The following is a 12,768-nucleotide window of genomic DNA, read 5'->3' as shown; positions in this document are numbered from 1 at the left end:
AATGCTGCCCCGCCGGGGAGAGAAGTGACCACAGCTTTAGAGGACACGGTGCCCAGGTCAGGAGGGCCGAAGCTGGAGGATTTCACTTTGCAGAAGTTGATACTAGACAAATTCAGCCTTTACGGTGCTTTGCACAGAATAGCTTGTGAAAATTATTGCTTGAATAAATTAAAATCACACTTGTGAAGAATTGCAAAAGTTAAAACTCCTTACCCACCCCTTAACAACGAGACCTGGACTTACTTGCTCATCTGTCTCTTTTTTATCAAAATTTTATTATGAATATTTATACCAACTGTTTAAAAAATTAGATCTGTTTTAAATTAGAAAACAGATCTTTTGGTTTTTGTTTTAAATAGAATCTAAGATCAGACTCCCATAAAATTGGGGAGCTGCTCTGTTAAGGCAGAGTGGCAGGGCTGGGTGGGAGGAGAAGCAGGACTCACCACTCAATCCTCCTCCAACATGTGGGCCTTGGACCAGCAGCATCAGCATTGCCTAGGAGCTCGTGCGAACTTCAGCATCTCAGACCTCGCCCCAGAGCTGCTGAGTCAGAGCCTGCCCAGGTGATTCAAATGCACAGAAAAGTTTGGACAGCTCTGCTCTAAGGAACCTGCAGCCTTGTGTTGTGCAGGGTTTATCATTGAAAAAGATGAACCAGAGGTTGAGGTTATTTTCATTTTGAGGTGGAAATAAATTACAGGCAACATTATTTTCTCTGGCAGTTTATGAACAGGGAGAGACCCCACGATCGATCATCCTCTGCCAAAGATGAGGGCAGGTCAAGTCACTCAGAATACTGCTCAGGCCTGCTCACCTTTCCAGGAGCCACAGCACTTCGCCTCTGGCACTTAAGCTCTGCTGCTTCTGTCTTGGGGGTCCCATCCACCCCACTGAAATCACTGAGCCCATTTCAGAAGTAGCAATCTACCACTTTCCCCCTGCCTACAGTGGGCAACCAATACAGTGCCTATAAAGATGTTGGCATCTCTGTCACCAACATATTCCTCTGGGCCACCTTGGGGGCATGGTCAGAAGGTAGGTGAGCAGCTTAATAAATCCGTATCTCCCTGTCTGTGTGCTTCTTTTAAACATATCTAAGCATTTCTGGCATCTTCACTTAATTTCATGCAAGCTACCTACATTTCAGTCAACCAAACAAGAAAATAGAATCATCCCCAGCTATTCAAAAATCAAAAATCTCAAATAAGTGTACCCATATTGATAAATTTTACCCCAAAATCATGGCAAAGGGACTGTGGTCCGGAGGTCCCTAGAAATGAGATAGTTCTAGGCAACCCGCCAAGGTTCTGCCGGATTCATAGAACCGAAAACAAACCAGAAAAACCCCAACAACAAAGAGCCAACGAAACCTCTTGGCCTGATAAGTGGGGGCCGTGAGACTGACACTGAGGGTTTGAGTTACTGTTGCAGAGTCGTGGCCTCTCACCCAACCCAGGGTCACTTCAGAGACACAAAATGAGGGCATGCGGTACCTTTGAAGAAAGACTTTGCAACAACACACAAGTGCACAATATTAGTCTTCCCTTTGGCCATCTTGAAAAGGGGCCCCTGGCCATTATGAAGTTAACTATCCTGTCACTGGATCCTGGCTGTAAGCTAGTGTGAACATCTGGGGCCTGGAAATGCCACTATGGTTTACCAGATAGAGGTGGGGCCTTAAAAAGTTTACCTGATAAAGAAGTTTCAGATCAAGTTTGTCCCACTGTGGACTCAGTGCATTCTTGAAGTCACCTGTGGTTATTGCCATCGTTCCTGAGTTCATATTTGGAACAGACGTGCTTGAGAATCCCCACAATGTCTCCCTGAAGACAGGGAGGAACAGCCAAGTGGAAACCTATGGAGCTACCCTTCCCAACTAAAATAACCAATCCAAGGCAATGCATCACCCGAGGGGAGATCTCAGAGATTACCACTTGGAAGATGCAGGAGAGGATTCCTATCATCTTCCGATGCCCCTTGGTCTGTGTGGAAGACAGATGAATGTCTTGGAGAACAGCAGTGGACCATTGTAAAGTCAATCTAAAGGGGACTCTAACTGCAGATGCCTTTCCAGATACGGACTATGTACAGGAGCAAATTAATATAACTGCTCGAACCTGGTGTACAGCTATTGATCCAGAAAATACTTCTTCCTCTCTTACCGTAAGCAGAGAATATCAGAAACATTTTTCTTTCACCTGGCAGGGATGGCAATGCACTTTCACTGCCTTACTCAAGGCTCCATCAGTTCAATGCCTTTGCATCATGTTTAGTCTGCAGAACATTTTGCCACTGATCCACTGCATCGATTATGTCATTCTGATAGGACAAATGAGAAGGAAGTAGCAGGTACCCAGATACCTTGATATGATATATGCATATTGGAAAGTGGGAGACGAGCTCCATAAAAACGTTAGAGTCTGGTGGCTGAGTCAAGTTCCAGTGTATGGGATAACAATCTGGGGCACAATAGGCTATCTCCTTTGCTACTAAATACAAGTTCTGTGCCTTGCACCCCCATCATTAAAAAGAGGTGCAAAGCTTGGTGAGTATCTTTGTATGAGAGAGATAGCTTATTCCAAATTTGGTTGTACTGATGCAAGTCATTTATTCGGTAACCACACAGTAGCCAGTTTTGAGGGCCCAAAGCAAGAGCAATCTCTCCCAGCTTTGTCACTTGGGACTTAAGACCTAGTACCTCAGAATGTCTATGATAGAACACAGTGCAATATAGAGCCTGTAGCAAGACCTGATAGAGGAAAACAACACAGGTCCCGCGTTTTGGAATACATCTATGTCTGTCCCGTTGAGGAAGAGCTTTTGGATTGCTCCAGTACCTTTTAGAGTCTGAATGCATGTAAAACTTAAAGTGTCATGAACTTGTTATTTTGGCCTACCAATCCACCCGTCATTCACGTCCAGAAGTGCTCCATCATCGGTAGCAGTGAACTATCCAAATTGGACCTGAGAAAGTCCTGAAAGTATAAGTAATTTGCATTCATGAGTGGCTTCTGCTCCCATGCCATCTAGTCCTGCAGTGTCACCACCTTTCTTTCAACCTACAGCTATGGCCTCATGTGACACTCCATAGGACCAGATGACTGAGCAAGAAAGTAATTCAACCTCAGTCTGCAGGTAGTTCTACATATGTGGACTTTAGTCAGAGGAGAACCACCACAGCATTACACCCTCAGTTAGAGATGGCCCTGAAGCCCAGTGGGGAGGAGAAGCTGTCTTGAGGGCAGAATTTTGGGATACATCTGATTGTCCACTTTATCTGGAAGGAGAAGTGGCTGGATGTGTGGCTCTATGCTGATTTGTAAGCAGTGCCTGACTGCTGAGCCAGGTGCTCAAGGGCATGGAAAGCTCCAAACAAGAGAATTACCGACAAGGATGTTTATGAAAAATACTTGTGCATGGACCTCTCAGAGGGTTCCAGAGCATGGAGACTTTTGTCTCATGTGATATTCACCAAAAGGCCCCTCAGCAGAGGTAGCTAGCATGGCCCAGTCTGTGGATGCCATTCAGCTATCTCTCCAGGTACCCATTCCTGCGGGGAGCAGAGAGTCACCTGGCAGCAGATGGCTAACATTGGACCCCTCTCATCATGAAGGAGCAGTGTTCCTTCCTCACAAGAGTAGATACTTTTAAAACATGGATTTGCTTTTTCAGCCTTTCTCTACTTCTTCCAAAGACACTATCAACAGGCTTTTTGAATTACGTTTCATCGCATGTTCCACTCAACATTACTTCTGACCAAGGAATTTCATTTCACACCAAAAGGAGACAGTCAACGGCTTTGTCCACGGGGCTCACTGGTCTTTCTGTGTTTCTCTTCACCCAGAAGCAACCAGTCTTGAAGAACAGTCTAGAAGAATGGCCTATGGAAGGCTCACAGCACCTGGTGAGAGACAATACTCTGTGAGGCTGCACTGCTCCCCGGGGAGGCAGGACGTCCCTTGAACCAGTGACTAAAGAAAGCCAGAATACAGGAAGTAGGATAGCCAATCTCACTATTACTCTTAAGGGCCATCTGCAACGGAGTCATCTAGATCCACCAGACCTCAGACCCTTCGTGCATGAAGGTTCTCGTCACCTCTACAGGTAAAGAATCCCAACAAAGGGAGACTCTGATTGAGGGCAAAAGAAACATAGAATGGATAGTAGAGGAGAGGGATTTACTCATACCAACTGTGGCCTTCTGGCCCATTGTGAAGACTAATATTGTAATAACTACTCATGCATTTTATTCACTTCTGTTAGGTACAGACATATGCATACTAACCAACATTCCTTTTTCCCCTCACTCTTTTCTCTGTTATTTTACATAGAGTATATTGTCGATTGTTAACTGTATATTTTGATGTTCAAGTTTCAGGAAATCAAAATGAGATTGGGACTGAACTGGAAGAGGAGAGAACATCGCCAGAAGCCGAAGACTGTCAGGAAAGGAGCCGGGGTCTCCTCTTTTGAGGAAAAGATGAAATGTTTGTACCTGAAGGGTCACATTATGTCAGGAAAATGTGCTATCATTACTGATGAGAAGTTCAACCACGGAAGGGAGGGTGCACATGCATGTTGAGAAGCCCAAGGGATGGACTGCTGTGGGTACCATGGACCAGCTCTCTCTGCATCCATCCCGGCTCCCTGGGGTGTGCCAACCAATCCTACAAAGGCCAGAGATGTAAAAGTTGCATTTCCATGATTGTATTGCCACTAAGACCTGCCAATTTGATGCACTCAGGCCAAATTTGAATTGGAAGCCAGGAGAAGTAGAAAGAGAGGCAGGTGTGAAGCATCCATCTGGGACGGGATCTTGGCAGAGGCTGCTAGCAGCAACCTGTTTTAGCAGCTCCCTTCAGCTTTCCCGGTTGCTGCAGAGGCCAGCACTCTGTTCCTTTGCCTTCTGTGGCCCTGGTGGAAAAGCTCCCACTCACAGCAGAGCTATAAACATGAGTCTGGGGGCCGAGAGTCTCTGAGACTTCCACAGAAAGCCCTAACAACTGTGTAAACATCTCAGACCTCGTACCAATCCCTTCCTGCTTAAGCTAGAGAGGTTTCTGTTCTCTGACACGAGCCCCGGCTGATGCTCTGGGAGGGGTCAATGTTAACAATGGAAGCTCCAGAAACATAAGAACTGATTTCCATTTAGGCACTATAGACTATTTATGGATGCTTATAATGAGAAATAAAAAGAATCTATCAATTGTATAAACCTATTATGTAAAGGGCATTTTTCAAAAGGCTTTAGACGATACGTATGTCTAGTACTCATTACGACCCTTCACCTCTGAAAACAAGTGCATGTCAGGGCTCAAAATCCACAATGTATTTGTATTTAACAATATGGAGTCACTACAGATGTAAGTGTGCCCCCACGGCGGAGGCAGCGTGCTGGGGGCTTCGGTGTGACGGAGCGGGGCTGGGTTCAGATAGCGGGCCTGCCGCTCGCCGACTAGGAGACTTGCCCTCCCTGGGCTGTATTTTCTCCTTCTTGGTGATCATTATCGTACCTGCCTCCCATGGCTGTTGCAAAGATGAACTGCACTCACGTGTGTAAACGCTTGGAAGAGTGTCTGGGCCTAGTAAACACTGCACGTGTCTGCTGTTATTACTATTGCGGTTATTTTATATTAACATGTTGCCTTCTGGTCTTAACAGTAAAAGGAAGATGCAGAAAATATGAGGACAGAAAAAAAAGATATACTACATTGTGTTGGAGAAAATATAATATTTTTAGGTGCCAAATGTCCCCTAGACGTAATGCCTTACAGGAGGACCTGACGACGTGTTGCCGCCCCCAGGTTGGCGTGCTGAAAGGAAGCCCACTGCCTGCGGAGAGCTCGTCATCTCCTGACGTGCAGCCAGGTAGCGCTCTGCCCGGAGTCAGAGCATCTGCAGGCAGGGCCCACCTCTGCCACCGCCACTGACTCACTGTGAGTGGAGCACGCTGGACCTCAATTCTGTCCTCTATCGGGTAAGTCTCTGAGCTGGGAGGAGTAAGCCCTTCCTGCCACCCCCAGCAACGTCATCAGGCCGGATGTAACCAGGGTTGTAAACATCTTCTGTGAGACGTCAGAAGACACATGACAGTAAGGGGCCCCCTGACGCCTGTGGCCGTCAGTGCTGGCCTGTCCTCGCTGGCCGGCACAGCAGCCATTCGCTTCATGTGGCTATTGAGCACTTGCAACATGGTTGGTGTGACTGAGGCACTGATTTTTACATTTTATTTATTTTTAATTGTTTTAGGTTATATAGTCCCATGTGGCTAGTGATCGCATGGGGCTGCACAGCTCTAGACTGCTCCAACAAGTCAGGGACTGCATCCGTCTTCTTCCCCACTGCGATCAGGGTGCTGAGGCTGCTGGTCATTGCCCAATAAATGTGATAAGTAAATGAGTGGCCAAATGACCAACAGCCTGGCGGCATCATTTCCATCTATGTGAGAAGTTGATGATCTGGTTCTGTCCGTACCACCCAGAGCAGAGAGAACTCAGGACACGCGGCAAGGCTGGACCAGGGGAGAAGGGCAAATGTGGGGTCTGCTCCTGTGGGTCCCGTCTCCTCAGGTCTGTGGGTGAGAACTCACAGGGCTCGTTGCAAGGTCACAGGTCGAACCTGGCAAATCGACTCTGGGAAACGACTGTAGAGCACATGTCAGTGCTCTGTCCGATCCCACTGGATCCATTGTGGGGGGCACCCCCGCCCCACTTTAGTGTGCCTTTGCTTCAACAGCCAGCACCTGCAGCTCCTGCTAGCAGGACTGCCCTCAGATGACTCAGCTTCTCCGCCCTGCAGCATGCAGAGAGCTGGAAGTGCCCCAGAAGCCCTGGACAGGTGTCCCCTAACCATTGCACCAGCAGGCTCAGCTCCCTTGCTCAGGCTGGGAGACACAGAGCTGTGACCTACCCTCCAGGGTTCCCGCAGGAGCAGGCTGAAGCTGCTCTGGGTGGACTTGGCCTGAGAGCACATCCTGCCTGGCTTCCTCCCCTTCCTGGCCCTGCGGACCCCACTCCCTCACTGCTCTCCCTGGCAGCACTTTCTAGGTAATGGCTTGAGTGCAAATCCTCCTCTGAACATCTGTTCCAGGAACCTGACCTAGGAGGACTCTGCTGACCAAACTCAGAAGAGGCTGAATAATTCAGGGGATGGCCAATTTGCTACCTGAGCTGACGAGCGGCATCTGTCCAGGTGTAGCGCTCTCAGGGAACCAAATTGAAGTCCAAACGTCCCTGGATGAACCAAACCCAGAGCAGAGCGGGGGATTTTCCGTGATGTTTCCACCGACTCCAGGTAGCCTGCGGCCTCACCAGTCTAGGAGAGGAGTGTTACCCTGGAGGGACGGTGCTAGAAGCAGCCTCCCGCCCCCTCGGCAGAGACGCACAGACACGTTCTTTGGCTCCCTACAGGGTATGTGCCCAGAAGTCCCCACCCTTTGATTTGGATCACACAACAGGATCTCAGGCCGTGACCAGACACTTGAGCCGGGACAGAGACAGTCTTCTTTCAGTCTCTGCCTTCCAGGCATGTTTTCTTGAGGCTACTCTCTGGTCACTGTGCTAGTCAGGATTCTCCAGAGAAACATAACCAATAGGGTGTATATAGAGGCAGAATTATTTTAAGGAATTGGCTTATGGAATTGTGGGGGCTGGCAAGTCTGAAATTTGCGGGGCAGGTGGCAGACTGGAGGCCCAGGGCAGAGTTGATAGGTATCTCGAGTCTGAAGGCACCTGGAAGCAGGATTCTCTCTTCCCGGGGACATCTTGGTCTTTCTCTCTTAATGCCTTCAACTGATTAGATGGGGTCCACCCACAATTTGGATGGTAATCCGCTTTACTCAAAGTCTACTGATTTAAATGTTAATGTCATCTAAAAAATAATACTTTCATGGTGATATATAGACTGACCTTTGATCAGAACCTAGGTGCATAGCCTAGCCAAGTTGACACATAAAATTAGTCGTCACAGCCCCTTTGATTAAACTGTTTCCTGCACCCTAATTTAGGATGCACTCTGCCCTCCCTTACGGAAACTTGGACAACTCACTACTGTTCCCAGCAACACGCCACCGCCCCGTGTGGTTAATCTCATTCGTCTTGTGCCGCTTCTTGTTAACTTCAGCTTTCTGATCTGAATCCCAGATTTTTCTGGTTATGCCTCCTCTGGGACTTGTGTCTGCCACACAGACTACACTGAACGGGGGCAGAAGAGTGTAGACATTAAGAACCTGGTCTCCAGAGTCAGATGTGGCTTTGAATCCCAGTTCTGCCAATTACCCACTGTGGGATTTGAAGCAGATGATTTAGCCTCTCTGAGTCTGTTCCCAAGCAGCAAAACAAGGGCAGCAAAGCATCTAAAGGATGTTGGAAGGAGCCAATGGAATCATCCCTTCTACTAACACTTATTGAACACCTCCTGTGAGCCAAGCGCTGCGGGAGGCCCAGACACAGCGCTGGCAAAGGAAGAACGGAGGTCTGAGTCTGAAGACCTACAGTCAGGAGGGGAGCTTACATGGAAGCCATCTGTCATGGGCCCAGACACACGGTCCGTCGTAGCTGTCGTCATTTACTGCTGAGAGCCGTGGCTTGACAACAAAGTCCTTCTCTGAGCAGGCAGAAAACCATCGTCCATCTCCTGAGGAGAGCAAAGAAGTGACACAGTGCTGCCAGGACACAGTCTATGGTCACTCAGACTCCATCGTGGCCCCTAGTGGATCCCAGCAAAACAAAGATATTGTCTACCTGGGCAGGTGACTTTTAATTTGACAAAAAGGGGAACCAGCAAGGTATTTTGGGGGGACCGACCTATAATTACCATCCTTTTAGGCAGTTAGGATTTAGGGCATCAAAACCAGGACATACGATCTAAGTGTATTTGGGGGAACAATGGACAAGAGATATATGAAATCGCGATTCTTCCAGTAGACAGATGGTTCGCGGCCCCTGAAGAAGCAGGCTTTCTTAAGCTCATCTTAAGGAACATGGTCTGCCAAATCCACCCATGCTTAGCGTGAAGTTTCTCCCTTGTATTTCTCACCTGTGTTATTAAGACTTTAATTCTAATGAGGTGTTTACTTGATTGAACTCGTGTGGGAAGTTCAATGGCAAACCAAACAGGACCTTGTCCCGTGGAGACTTGTCAGTGGGGAGACAGATAGCACAATCACATTGACTTAATTACAGAGGAGATGAAAGAAAAGGGCAGAAGTTATAAACCTAGAACAGGGAACATAATTTGGATGGAGGGCATGGAAGGTGTATTGGTCAGGGCTTTTATTAGCATGTAACAGTGACCGATTCTGGCTGATTTAAACAGGAAAAAAAAATGTGCTGAAAGGCCACTGGGTAGTCACTGGTTTGCTGGAAGGCCTGGAGAATCTGGCTCAGAGGCTCCACGGTCATATCACAAGACAGGCTGGTGAGGACACTGCTGCCCCAGGGAGCGCAACAGTGGACCCCCAGACCCGGTGCCGGAGGCTACGGCCAGCCACCACCCCTCCTGACTCGGAAACGGCTGTCTCTTCAGGGTTCCTGCTTCTTTGCATCACTAGCCCTTGATCCAATATCTCGGAGGAATCATCGGACGCAGAAAGCCTCAATCACTTATCTGCCCCCTCGCTCAAATAGACTCAGAAAATTTTCTGTGTTCTTAAAGGAAATACTTCCCCTTAGGCTGTAAACTCCACAAGGTTCTTAAACCTTGCAAGAGAAGTTGTTCCATACGTTTACTTTGAAGAGAACTGAATTGAATAAAACAATTGCCACATAGAAAAATAAATTTGATAATTATCCATTATCTTTTGAAGTAGGAACAGCAGAGGGAGGTCAGCATCATACTCTTATTTGACAGTGTTTTGGGAGTACCAGACAATAAAATTGCACAAAAGAAAGAAAGAAATGGTACAAAAATAGGAAAAGAGGAAGTAAAACTATTAGATTCAGATTTTTTTATTGCATGTTAGAAAACCCAAAAGAGTTTATTTAAAAGTAATTACGGAAAAATCAGCAAGAGATATCAGTATGATGGCCAGTTACTAATTTAAGAAGCAAAATCATTAGTTTTCAGATACAAATAACAACCAGTTAGAAAATATAATGGAAGAAAATTGTCTATTTATAATTGCAACCAAAATGATACATCTAGGAATTAGCTTTTTTAAATGTGCATGGTTTTATAGAGTCCTCTACTGTTGTATATAGAAACATTAAATAACAGGAAAAACATATAGTGTTCTTAGATGGAAAGCTTTGATATTGCAAAGATCTCCATTCTCCTTAAGCTATAAAACTAATGTGAACCCTACAAAAATACCAACAAGACTCTTTTTTTCTCTAGGCCAGTGGCTCTCAATCATGGGTACTCACCCCTCCCCCACCCCCGGCAATCTCATGACTGGGGAGGAGACTGCTGCTGGCATCCAGCGGGTGGAGGCCAGAGATGCTGCTATAAACACCTTACAATCCCGGGACAGCCCCACAGCAAAACGTCAATAGCGCCGAGGGAGAGAAGTCCTGAGCTAGAAAACCTGATCTTCATGTTCCTGGTTGCAGGTAGAGAGAAGGAGGGGGTCATGCAAGACTAATGAGGAAAATTCTTGGGGGGAAAACATGTGTCATGTTAAGGAACTAGCCTATTTACATATGCATAAGCATTCTCAAGAACCTGCAGTGGTTGAAACAGTAGAGTTCTCATCCTTGGCACTATTGACAGTTTAGGCCAGTAATTCTTTGCTGTGGGGGGCTGTCCTGCACATCGTAGAATGTGGAGCAGCATCCATGGCCACTATTCACTAGATCCCAGTAGCACTCCTCTCCCCTCAGTTACAAAAATATAAAATGTTCCCAGACTTTGCCAAATGTCCCCGGGGGGATGGGGAAAAATTGTCCCTGAATAAGAACCACTGAAATAGACATCTTAATGGAACTGAATAGAGGATCTAGAAATAGATGTAAATACGCATGGGAATTTGATGCAATAAAGTCAACATTCCAAATCAGTTGGAAAAGGACAGAAAGTCAAGAAATGGTTTGGTTACAACTGTCTAATCATCTGGAAAGATGCCTCTCTTGTATCAGGAAAAAATTCCACATGGATCAAGTATTTGAATGTAACAAAAATGAAATTATGAAAGCACTAGGATTAAACTTGGGAGAATTCTTATTTGGGGAGGAGAGATGCTCTTTATAAGGTATGCATAAAACCCAGAAAAATGAAGAAGAAAGATAAATAAATCTGCTGTCATAAAAATTGAAACTTCTCCATGGGAGAAAAAATACCATAACCTTAAGGCAAAAAACTAATAACAAGCTGATTAAAAGAGAGAGAAAAGAAAGTATTTCACAATCAAAGAGGTATTTCTCTGAATATATAAAGAGCTCTTTCAAATCAACAAGAAAAGACTATCAATACAAAAGAAAAATGGGCATAGGACATGAAAAGAAAAATATATACATGGTTTATAGCAACTGTGAAAGGTAAATAATGTCTTGATACACACCCCCACTCCCAAAGACTCCCACGTGGTAACCCCTAGAACCTGTGTGTGGTGCATTGCATGAAAGAGGGATTAAAGGTGCAGGTGGAATTAGGGCTGGTAATCAGCAAACAGAATGGCTAGCCTGGATATCCAGGTGGGCCCAGTGGAACCACAAGGGTGCTTCAATAGGGAAGGGGGAGGCAGAAAATTCAGAACAGAAAGACGGCACCATGAGAAAGACTCAACCAGACATTGCTGGCTTTGAAGATGGAAGGGGCCATAAGCCAAGGAGTGTGGGTGGCCTCTAGAAGCTGGAAAAGGCAGGGAAACATATTCTCCCCTAGCCTCTTCTGAAGCAATAACTATTACACATTCCTGTATATCCTGCTATATACATGCACATATATGTGTATATGAAATGTGTGAATGTATAAAGCTGACTTTTCAATAGATCAAGAGAAGTCAGAAGATAATGGAAGGATATCTTCAAACTCTAAAAGAAAATAACTACCAATCTAGAGTCCATTATTCAGTGGAAATATCTTTCAAAATAAAGGCAAACTTTTGCTATTTACTAGCTGGGTAACATTGAAAATCTCTAGCAATCTTGTAAAGTGGAGTTTTCTTATTTGTAAAGTGTAAAGTAATATCCACTTCATTGGACTGTTGTAAATATTTAGTGAAAAGTAATATAGGATACTAAACACAGTGCTTGGCACAAGCGATTATTCAAAAATGATATTGTTAATGTTAACTAACATTTTCCCAATTGATAACTTAAAAGCAAAGTAAAGATGTTTTTAGACAAACGAGAACTAAGAGAATTTGTCACAAGTATACCGATTCTAAAAGAAATACTAAAGAAGTTTACCGTGAATGAGGAAAATCATCCTGATTGGTGCAGAACGATGTAGGAAGGAATAAAGAAGAATAGAGAAAATACAAGAATAAAACAGTAATGATTCCGATGTCTGTATTACTTTGCCAGGGCTGCCATAATAAATACCACAGACTGGGCAGCTTAAACAATGGAAATTTATTTCTCACGGCTCTGGAGGCTGGAAGTCTGAGCTGAAAGCGTCAGCAGGGTGGTTTCCTCTGAGGCCTCTCTCCTGGGCTTGTAGATGGCTGCCTTCCCCCGGTCCTCACCTGGTCTTCCCTCTGTGTCTGGTTCTAATCTCCTCTTCTTAGAAGGACACTAGTCATACTGGATTAGGACCCATCCTCATGACTTCCTTTAACCTTAATCAGCTCTTTAGAGACTCTACCTGCAAACACAGTCACATTCT

Source organism: Equus asinus, chromosome 8 (genome assembly GCF_041296235.1).
Source record: "Equus asinus isolate D_3611 breed Donkey chromosome 8, EquAss-T2T_v2, whole genome shotgun sequence".
NCBI lineage: Eukaryota > Metazoa > Chordata > Mammalia > Perissodactyla > Equidae > Equus > Equus asinus.
This window is presented reverse-complemented; position numbering follows the sequence as displayed.